The sequence below is a fragment of the Capsicum annuum genome, chromosome 12 (genome assembly GCF_002878395.1).
Source record: "Capsicum annuum cultivar UCD-10X-F1 chromosome 12, UCD10Xv1.1, whole genome shotgun sequence".
Lineage (NCBI taxonomy): Eukaryota > Viridiplantae > Streptophyta > Magnoliopsida > Solanales > Solanaceae > Capsicum > Capsicum annuum.
In genome coordinates, this window is record NC_061122.1 from 45,941,152 (window position 1) to 45,950,745 (window position 9,594).

Below are 9,594 nucleotides of genomic sequence, written 5' to 3' on the forward strand. Positions count from 1 at the left end.
TTCTTGGTAAGCTTTCTATTAGTCAGATCTGATTCTACGCTATCAGACTCTTTCAGTGCTATTGACTTAGCCTTAATTCCTTTATTTTTTTCTAAGGTATCCATGTTCTTCTCATATATGTTTGCAAGAGTCTCCCAAATTTATTTTGCAGTAGTGCAACCTGAGATCCTGTTATATTCATCTGGTCCAACTCCACAAATAAGAATATACTTAGCTTTTTCATTCTTTCCAAGAATCTTAAAGTTGGCCTTATTATACTCACTCTTGTCTTTTAATACATCCTTGTTTTCAACATCCTGCTTCATTGGGTATTTAGGTCGGTCCATTAATAATTCTATTCCAGAGTTCGTAGTCAACAGCCTGAAGAAAATCTTTCATCCTTTCTTTCCATCTTGAGTAGTACTTTCTATTGAACAGTGGAGGCCTATTGATGTCTTGTCCTTCACAGTAGCCAGTAGGTGGTGCAGAATTCATCATATTGATCTTTGTCTTAGGTGCTAGCCCTTTTTAAGACTACCTGGCTCTAATACCACTTGTCAAAAATTTGTGCCCTACTGATTATCTTATTTTCGTGTAACTGTTGCTTATCGATGGAGCGGGTTGCTTGACGTGCTCCACTGACGTGTTTCAAGGAAGCAGTAAAACAGAAAGTAAAGAACACAATAATTTTTACGTGGAAAACACCCGACTCAAAAAGGTGTAAAAAACCATGACCTGTACCTCTACAGGATTTAACCCCAACTTCACTAAATAACTCTGAGCCTCAACAACGACTGATTAGGAAACTCTTGTAACCAATAAATAGGAATTATAAACTCTAATCCTTATAACTCAACAACTAGAAATTATAAACTCTAATTCCTAACTACACACATACCTCCCAAGGTATACTTTCCCAAAGTCTCTGAGTTTTCCCCAACTCAAAGACTAACTCCTAATTCAGTTTATAACACACCGAAACTAATCTTTCATCAATAGTTCAAGCACAATGAACAACTCTAAAAATCAATGCTAAAACTCTTACCTGGATTCTATACTTGGGACCAGGTTCTTCAATGTGTTTTTTCAGTGATTGAGTAGCACTTTGTAAAGTCAATATGTCGATTGTGCTTTTCTGCTTTGTAAGTGTGTGAATTATTCTGACTGATGCATCTTCTATTTAAGCACAGCTCTTCAAAGAGTCATTCTTTATTTCAAACTCCTCCTTTAATTAGAACTCTCATTGCATAGAGTTCTACTTCAAGTGCAACTCTTTCTTTAATTCCAACTCTTGTCTCCTTAGTGTTGTAGTAAAACTCCAACTCTTTTAAATCAGCACATGTTTATTTATCAGAATCTTTATCCTCCCACACATAGGACTCTTTAAGATATACTCAAAAGTGAAACTCCTTCTTCACGTAGGACTCCTTTTTCAACTCAAATTACTTTCCCTTATCATTAAGTGTTTGAATCAAATTCAACTTTTTATATTCCCCACATAATCAGTAGCTTGAGTATATCATAATTAGGCTTGCTTATTCTTTCTTGTCTTTAAGAAATCTTGTCTGCATCTATCAGTGAAACTAGAAATCTGCTTTCCTATGCGTGGACCAACTCAAGTAACATGTTTCATTCATGTGTCAGTTTGTCAATCATCAAAACTACATAGTACCCAACAAATTTCCCCTTTTTGATGACGACAAACCTCTTGTCCAGCTCAAGTAACATGTTTCATTCATGTGTCAGTTTGTCAATCATCAAAACTACATAGTACCCAACAGTGGCCAATGCAAAAATTAATTTAAGTGGAAAGGGTTTGACAATAGATGATAATATTAATATAATTAAAAAAATTTGGGACTAGGGTAATACAATGGTTAACAGTAAAAAGTAGTTTTCTCTTGCTGCTTTGAGAGGAATTGTTGTCAATTTTATTCAGGTTAGATACTTTGTTAAGTTATTCTTAATTTCTTTTCTTGTATACAGATATGGTCGTGCAGTGGTGCACTCGGAGCTAGTATGGGTACGTATAAATAGCTACAGTTAGAGAAGAAGTTGTTCTCTCCTTGACCGATGTTGAGTTTGCTGCAATGGGTACTAATAAGTAAAGAGTTTTTTTTTTCACTGATGCTATAAAAATTGTGACTAACAATAACATTGTGGGAAATCTTATTTATACTATAATTTGAACTAAGTTAAAGAATTTTGGTTTTTGTCTTTATTAAGAGATTTATTTTGTCGTCATTAAGAAATTATCTTGGAAAAAAAAAATAACGTGAGAGTTCAATTAGAGTTGTTAATAGGAAGAAATTTACAAATTATGCTATGGTTGGCAGTAGAGGTATGCCCCTGTAGATTTGAACTTATTTCCTAATTACTGTAGTAATATCGTAATGATAGTGATGCTACGATTATATTGTGATATAAAATGTGTTTGGTGTAGACAGTTAAACATTGGTTTTATGTTTGAAATTCATTGAAATTAAAATTCGAATAGATTTTTGAGTTAAAAATAAATATTGTAATATGAGTGTCATTAAAACCGTAATCTTATGGAGATTATATATTGAAACAGATTTGAAATATTTGGAAGCTTTATGGAAGGGTAAGACTCTTGCAAGGTAGCTTGTGTTCGAGTTTTTCTGTTGAGGTAGGTTACGTTTTAATTGGAGTTTAGACTCGATTTAATTATGTGTATGAGCATAAATTGGATACTTATTGATTGTTATTTGAACATGCTTGAAATTGATGATGATTTGACTGTTGAGACGTGTATAAATTATTATTAAAATTTAATTAATAGAATTGTCTTATGATTTTAAGTGTACTTGCAAACTTGGCATGTGGCATTTTATGCTATGAGGTAGTGTAAATTTGATATTACTATTAATTTTTTATGGTGGAGCGGATACCACGCCGATACAGATATGTATATTGATATTACTTGTTTATGGTAGATTGGATACCATGCCGGTACAGATATGTATATGTTAGATCGGGTACCACACTGGTACAAATATGTATTTATTGGATCGGGTACCACGCTGGTACGGATATATATATGGTGGATCGGGTTTAACGCTGGTACGAATATATATATGTTTGATCGGGTACCACGCCAGTACGGTACATGAACATAAATTGTTTCCTGTAGGCCATGACTATTTGGGCAAAATAAGTCACATAGCATGTGTGTACATATTTGTATTGATTCTATGGATGTTTACAGTATGGTTAATACTCTTGATGGTTATGTGGCTTGTTTGTGAGCACTGTTTGTCCTGTTATTGTTGTATTGTTGATTCATTGAGTATTTGTTATGTGATGATGCTTGTCTATGGGTTATTAGATTTATGTTATGTACATGTTATTAAATTGAGTTGGCCTATGATACCTACCAGTACATAGTGGTTTATACTGATACTACCCTGCACTCTTCTTTGTTGAGTGCTAAAAGTTTTTCAGAGGCTTAGAAACGACCTCACCTCTAAAGTTTGATAGCAGAGCATTCAATCTCTAGGCTGCCACGGACCATCTTAGTTGTTATTGTTCATCTTTCGGACAATAAAACATTCCTTATTTACTTTATTTTGGATATCTCTTTAGACATGATCTTTGTTAGTAATTCTTGTACGATGACTTTTTGATTTTGGAGATTTTAGTAAGCAGTTTATTTGACTTCTGCATTAATAATCATTAGTCCTAGATTTATATTATTATTATTATTATGATTTTTTTGATAATATTATCTTAATATTGACTAAGTAATTGAGTAATAGTTTGATTTAGATCGTTCTCCCACAGGAAGATCAGTGTGAGTGCCACTCATGGCCGTTTGGATCGTAACACCAACTTTTTCACTTTTTAGATTAAATTTTTTATTTTAATTTGACTATGATATTTACCTTTTTATTCCTTATTTTCCTCCAATTCCAACAATACCCCAAATTTATTGCCCTTAAATATATTATTTTTCTTTTTTTTTTCTCTTTGATGCTTTTCTCTATCTCTTCCTTCCAGTTTTCTCTTCATCTTTCTCCTTTTTTTTAAAGTATTAGAATTAAACATTATGTATAATTCAACTTATTTACGGTGTTAACAGTTTTAAAGACATTTAAGTCATTTTAACAATAAATAATGCTTCATAACACCTATTTACCAAACACATCAACAATTGTTTTTCAATTTCAGTACTTCTATCTAACAACTTATCTGCTTACTTTATAATCACTTGTTTTCAGCCTTTAAGCAATTAAGCTAAAAGTTATTTTTTAAAATCCTATTCAAACAGACTCTTAAACAACCCTTGAGTTTCGAATTTAAAATATACTCTTTTTTTATTCAACAACTTCAAAATTAAAGATGTAAAATTTTTATCTCAAATTACAAGCAAATTTTCCTCCACAATCATTAACATTATCCGAACTTCATGATAACATGGGTTGTTCAATATCCAGAACACTATTGATAAGAGTTGATCATTATTTTTTTCTTTGCGGATAGTTAAAAGCAAAATCTTCTTGACCGTGATGAGCATCAAAAGTTACCTTTTTAGATTTTGCCAGATCCTTCAAAGGAAACCAAACAATAGAAGAAATAATAGAGAAGTTGTTGCCCCTTTTTAGATGATCATAATGTGACACTAAAACTCAAAGGTCACTCTATATTTTACAATAAAGAAAGTTATACCCAAAGTGATAGTAAGTGCTCGAGTCTAACTTTCATTTTCTATGTAGAGGCCACTTTGGTGAATGTATTCTAAGTTAACTTAAAAACCTAAACAAAGAAATGATTTTGATATTTATCAATGTAAAAGGAATTCTAACCTATATTGAATTAATTTGATATTAAATGTCTAATTAATATCTTGTTAACTAATAAATGATCATGTTTAAAAGTTTGATGAATGCAATAATTTTTCCATTCAGTTTGATCTAATACTTATTTCAAGAAGACTTCATCAGAAAAAAATAATTTGAATAAAAGTTTTGAAATATACTTTTATCATAACATGAGTTAGAAATTGATAAGTTTCCTCTTTTTTGAAGAAGATATGTCACGGAGAAAGGAACTAGTAGATTCTTAGAAATTGATAATTTACTACCATGATGATCAAAATCTTTCTTATCTTTCAATTGATGATGACAAATGTGTCATAACCATTTTCATGCTATGTTTGTTTGATGGTGGCTATGTTAAAGAAACGTGGACCCATAATCTACTTTAGTTGCAATTTTCTTTTATTTAATTTAAATTTAATACTTTCTGTTGGTTCATATAAATGGATATACCTCCTTTCTCATTAGTTTAAAATTTTAAAATGTAGTCCACTTTTCGTGTGTCAAAAAAACAATCAATCTTCTCACAACTTTAGTTGGTTCAGCCTGACCATAATAAAAATTTTCCTTCATGAAACTCTTTTGATTACCCACCATCAAATTCAGTAGCAGAAGACAATCAAAGATGTCCTCAATGTATACTAAATTCACCAATTATAAATGATTCGGATAAAAAAAAGTATAATTATAGAATCGAATAAAAGAGGCCTCGCAGATCAAATTCACCATTGGCTAGTTCCAGTAAATTGACATCTTTATTTGTTATGTTTACTGGTGTTCAGTTTTATCTATATGTAAGTACTTATATAAGTGACTTGTTCTACAAATCATACACCATAAATTAAATATATGCAAAATGGGACACCCAATAACAAATAAAGTCATTGTTACCTTCATCTTCTTCCTTTCGGTGCAGTCCTCTACACTGAATCAACTCAACCTTCATTTTCATGTGACTCGTCCAACTCAGTTACCATCTCCTTTCCTTCTGCAATGCTTCATTACCCATAATACAAAGGGTAAAAGACCTTGTCGCGTCTTCCAATGACACCATTAAAGCTGCAACTCAGTTCCCTTAAGTCATTTTTACTGCTTCTGCCTTTGATAAAAATCTGTGGTATCGTACTGTTAAGGTATGTTCAAAATGTTAGTATGTATATATCTTTAAAATGTTATTTTTGACATAAATACATATTATTTTCTGTATGAACAGTATAATTTTTTTGACAGGTGATGTTTAAGTGACCACCTTTGGTTCAATATATCTACGTCACATCTATGTGTACAAGCTCACTCTTGGAGTTAGTTACCATTGTTCTTAATCAGAGAAAATCATCAAGAGATTGATGATGAAAAAAGAAAAATAATAGTACTTGAGAGAGTCGAAATGAAATCAGGAAATTATATATTGATACTAGTTGATGGTATATTTATACTTACCTAAGCTTAATAGACTTAACACTAATTGACATGTAATTAACTAACTTAACTATAAGATTGGTTATTATAACTGACTAATCCAACTAACTATGTGAAATTATAATTTTGTCCTTTTTACCCTTTCAACACTGCTCCTCAAGTTAGGCATGGTTTAAAAATGTTCAACTCATCTAAGTCCTTTGGTGAGAATATTTACATTGTTGATCAAAAGTAGAGATATATTTTGTGTTGATGAGACCTTGCTGAGCTTTTTTCCTAATGAAATGACAATCTATTTCAAGTAGTATTCTCTGTCTTGGATTCTATTAATGTACTTCGTCACTCCAAGGGTTGCTTTTGTATGAGACCTCTTAGGTTGTGGAAGAAATTGACTCGATGTTTGGACACTAAATGAGAGTGGTAATAGTTAAGTATAGAAATTTGTCAATTAACCTTTGATAAGCAGTCTGATTTGCACCGCATTTAAAAGAAAAAAGCATTGAAATAATTTGCTTATGAATTACTACTTCATTCGACAATAATGTGCTTAGTTACTTCAATTTTTAGATATTTTTTTTTTACCTAAAAGAGAAACATAAGTCAAATTAAAGTACGAAGTACAACTAAAGAAAAGAAAGCAAATCCTAAATTATAAATTAAAAAATTGAATGTATAGAAAATAAGAAGAATGTACTCAACCAAAAATGAAATAAAGCGAGTAGAGGGAGAGACAATACCCCTTATTGCCCTGGAAACTACTCCCTCCATCTCAAATTATTCGTCCAAAATTTTTTAATTTGATTTCTCATTTTACTTGTCTTTTTTCATTAATTAAAAAAAGATAATTTTTTTCCATGTTTTACCCTTTACATTAATTATTTTTTCTTTAAATTAAAATATAAACATTATTTAACAGAGGTACTATAGTAAACTAGACATGTTATTAATTATTTTTCTTAATTAATATGTCATCTCAATTTGAGACGGAGGAAGTAATAATTATTACTCCAGTCGGTGGCAGCTCATCGGGATTGGATATCTCACACCGTATTGACTTTTATTAGTCTCTCTTTGCTCTTCCACTCTCTTGTATGTAAAGGCCACTAGAGATATACCTAACATTATGAAATAAAACAGTAAAAAAGAACACAAGTCAAATCATATTAGAAAATTGTCCTTTGTTAGCAAATCTAAGGAAATATCAGAATGTAATTTATTAAGTAAATTTTTTGGTTTGGAACTTAAATTTTACACTTGTGAAAATATTTACCATTAAAATCCACTAAAGCAAAAGTTTATAGAGAAAGTCAACTTGTACCCAAATCTTCAATATGAGAAACGCTGCCAACATTATCATCAACATGATTTTTGAAAACTAATACTTAACCACATAAACCATAGATAATTATAACTTTAGAAGGCTACCAAAAAAGATGAAAAAGGAGTTGGATATATGTATATACCTTCGGTTTTGCAAATTTCATTGAGGATCCTAACCCCTAATAGAGGTTCTTGAAACCCACACCTGCTATAGTAGAACCTGTAATTTTGTTGAAAATTATATTAAGACAAATATGTTTTCTATGATCAGAATCCACAACCAAGCAGGTGGTTGGCTCAGTGGCGAGGAAGAAATCTTGAAGTTTCACTATCCAACAACATGCGGGATCAACCTCTAGTGGACGCAAGGATAATTTAACCTCATAATGAAAAACCTTCAACCCTTTTCTTCTTTGCTACATACTGCAATTCAAACAAAACACAAAAATATAAACTTGAAGACGAGATATACAGTTAAAAGAAAAAGAGAGGCGGAGAAATGTAGGTTTTCCAAAGAGGCAAACCTTGTAACGACCCTCCTAGTCGTTTCGTGAATTTTAGTGATCTTTTTGCATTTTTTCTCTTCCCGTCTTTATATACATGAATTATGACTTACGGGATGGGTAGTACCAATTCTTGAGCTGCTCGGAAGTAATTTAATTCATGAGTGGGATTATTCAGTTTTTACCAAGTAAAGTTCAATTACAGTCTACTTTTGACCGAGACGACCTCATATTAGTGTTTTAATATTCCCAATAGGTTCGGAACATACTTTTAGTCAATATACATATTTAGTCTGTTTTCCTGATGTTCCAAACAAATTTCGAGAAACTTTTCAAAGTTTGAATATTTTAGATTTATTTTAGTTGGTAATTAATGGCCAAGTTGGCATTTTTTTTAATTATTGATACTTACGTACTAGAATAAAACTTAAGTGGGGAGGGTTTGGAATTAACTTTAATAATAACAAGTTAGGATAAGAGGGGTACGACAGTCAGCAATTATTTTTCCTCTTCTGCAGTTTTAAGAAGAACCTCTCGATTGAGCATTAGGTAACCCTTTTACGTGAATTAATTTCCTACTATCTTGCCTATCTACTGTTAAGTACAAACTTATGAGGTGAGGGTAAGTGGGAATTAGGCAAGAAGTTTTCTGGGTGAGTTTCTTTACTGTGGATTTGAAATTGGTGTATTAGGATTGGAGCTACTAATTAATGGATTGATTAGGCTGTAATGAATGGTGGATTATTAACTATATATCTATAAAAACATGATAACTATTGGTTGGATTTGGTTGCTACGTTGGTGAAAAAGTCCATCACCAGAAACAAATGGTGGCTGCCTATAAATTAATAGCTAATGTAGTAATTATTGTCAGTTATAATAATGGTTAAAGTTGATTGTTCTTGTTTCATGGTTTAACTAATGCACGCACCGTTCGTGGTTTCTTTAATAACACATAATTAGTATGTTATTTTGTTCTCTTTCTATAATTATGATTTCAATAAACTTTTAGGCTTTAGGCCTATAGTTCTTAGAATAGAAATTTACAAAAGGTGTCTGAGATTCGAATTCTTATGTAAATTATACAATTGAAGAGATTTTGACTATTTGGAAGCTTTACGGAAGGACAAGACCTTGTGTTGACACTCAATTTTGACCTCCCGATATCACTTCTAGGCTGCTATTTTTATCAAGATTATTTAATTTTAATTATTAATATTTTTACACATTATTTTTTTATATATTGAATACGTACTAACGTATCACATTCACAATATCGAAAAATGCATAAAATTGTTTTATTATCGTTTGACATCATTTTTATAATTTTAAAATCAAATACGACGTTTTACGTAATTTTATTAATTAAATTATTTTCACATAATTGTGCACACTTACTTTTTTTGCAAATACATTGTCTAATTTTCTACTATTTAATACTATTTATTATTATTATTTTTGTATTTTATTGACGTTGTTATTATATATTATTATTTATTATTATAATTTAATTATTATTTTGTTATTATTATTTA

The 9,594-nt window shown here is 30.9% G+C and overlaps 1 long non-coding RNA gene across 1 annotated transcript; it reads right to left on the minus strand.

Moving 5' to 3' along the window:
• Positions 1 to 5,633: 5,633 nt before the first annotated feature.
• On the minus strand, positions 5,634 to 8,107 carry LOC124889396. The gene is made up of 3 exons (XR_007048355.1): positions 8,081 to 8,107; positions 7,700 to 7,979; positions 5,634 to 5,942 (listed from the first exon to the last, which is right to left on the minus strand). It is a non-coding gene; the product is annotated as an uncharacterized LOC124889396 (long non-coding RNA).
• Positions 8,108 to 9,594: the final 1,487 nt, after the last annotated feature.